We start from the raw sequence: 2,197 nt of genomic DNA, 5'->3' as shown, positions 1-2,197 counted from the left end.
AGGGGTTTTTTTTTACATATACATGTGTTTATTAGGTTTTCATTTTTTGCCTTCACAAAATTAAAAAGACTTAAAATTTGATAACAATAACAATGTTTAAGATAAGGACTAGAAACAAAAACCTCGTAAAGAATAAACAAACATAAATACATTCAGAACAGAAATCAGATGATTGCTGCCTCAAAATCTTAAGCAATAATAATAATAACGCAAAGAAAGTAACATTCACATTGTCAAATAAGAATATGTCTATTATAGAATGCTTTGACTCTGAGATTCATTATGGAGTCATCAGTTAGCTGCTGCTGCTTATTTTTTTTAAGTCTCAAGGAGGTGATTTTTTATATGGTAATTAGTGAAGGCTACTCTGAGATGTCAATATTTTTGACACTTCAATGACCTACAGATCCTAGCATATAAGAGTAAAGAAAATAACATTCCGGACAACAGAAGAACCAGTCAGTGTCGTTGGTAGAAAAACAATTTATCTGTTTCAAAGACGTAATTGGAAGTGGTTTGAGAAGGAGTAAATAGTAGGAGATGAAGTTAGAGAATAAAAAAGACCCAGATCATTCAGGGACATGTAGACCAGGGCAAGTCATCTGAAATTTATTCCTTGACATTTTTCAACAGGGTAAGAGAAAGAGAGAGGATATGATTGGTCAGTAGTTCAGCTGAGCAGAGAGAGCTTAGTTGCTGGGGGTCAGAGTAGCCTTAAGATATCAAGCTGAAATGGAAGGAACAGTGAAGCCATCAATTTACTGTGATGTTATAAACAAGAGGCTAAACAGAAAGTGCTTCCCTTTCTCCCATCTCCAATTCTCCCCAGTGACACTGCACACAGCAGAGGAAGACCTATCTCAGCACACAAGTGCAGAACTCTCACTGCCGAGGAAGCCCCAGACGAAAGGCTTTTGAACTGTGTGGCCAAAGAGAAGAAAAGGGAAAGGACTCAGAGTAGAGAAGTACTGAGCAGTGAGAGTGGAGAAAGTGTCTTTGAGGTTTTCCTGACTTTTCCTAATGAAAAAGTTCAGGCATTGGCACCTGGAGAAAGGCTCAGCTTAAGGCCTTCAATCAAACAATCATTGAATGGGTGCCCTGAGCTGGAAATAGAGACACGCTCTCCAAGAGCATAAGTTCCTGACTGCATCTCCCTTCAGACACAGCGATGCCTTTGCTGTGCACCAAGCCTGGCGTGGGGAGGACAGTTTCCCCATGACACCCACTGGGTAAAGTATTTATTTGCATATGGTCAGGTCCCCCCCAAATCATGCAACTTTGGAGCCATGAGCTGAACTCCTCAGATTTATGTTCTTAAAACTTATCTATATGAGAAAGAGTACCTATACATGTAGGTTTATATAATATTTTCATAGATAAATTACGAGAATAAACATACAGATAATTGATCATGATCATTTTTAATTAATAAATAAAATTATGATCAATTTTGCTTTACTTGTTGAATTGTTCATAGTACGATGAAGATGTGAATTTACGTATATAAAGAGCACAGACTGGAGGTAAATTAGTGAGAAGTAAGACTTGAGTTTGGTTTTGCATTGTGAAAGGAAATTCTGGATGCTAGAGAAGGAAGGACTTTATGATGAAACTGAACAACAAGCTAAAGCTTCGATACTGAAAAGCTTCGTATATGTCTTAAGAAAACCTAATAGCATATTTAATCCAAACTGAAAAATTATATAGCACATTGCTGAATAGTATAATGGCAGGCATCATTGTTTACAAGCAATGCTATAACTCAGGCGTCCTCAAACTATGGCCTGTGGGCCACATGCGGCCCACCTAGGACATTTATCTGGCCCACCAGGTGTTTTTGCCACTGCTGCCTGCCCTGCTTAGCAGCCGACTAGTCCTGGGCCCCACAGTCCAGCCCTCCAATGGTCTGAGGGACAGTGAACTGGCCTCCTGTTTAAAAAGTTTGAGGACCCCTGCTATAACCATGGAGAATAAACTGGAGAATGTTTGTATCCACTGTGGGATGAACTCTGAGCTCATCACATATATTTAGGTTCCCAGGGTCAAAGTGCTCAGGAATAAGTGATAGCAGAGTGAATGTGTATGTGTTTATGTCATCAACCAAGAGCTCTTCAGTCAAAACATACGCTTCCGGCTTGGCGCCTATAGCTCAACGGGCAAAGGCGCGAGCCACGTACACCTAAGGTGGCGGGTTCGA

This window comes from Otolemur garnettii, unplaced genomic scaffold (genome assembly GCF_000181295.1).
Source record: "Otolemur garnettii isolate 467f Iridium unplaced genomic scaffold, OtoGar3 scaffold00035, whole genome shotgun sequence".
NCBI lineage: Eukaryota > Metazoa > Chordata > Mammalia > Primates > Galagidae > Otolemur > Otolemur garnettii.
Note: the sequence above shows the minus strand (reverse complement) of the source record.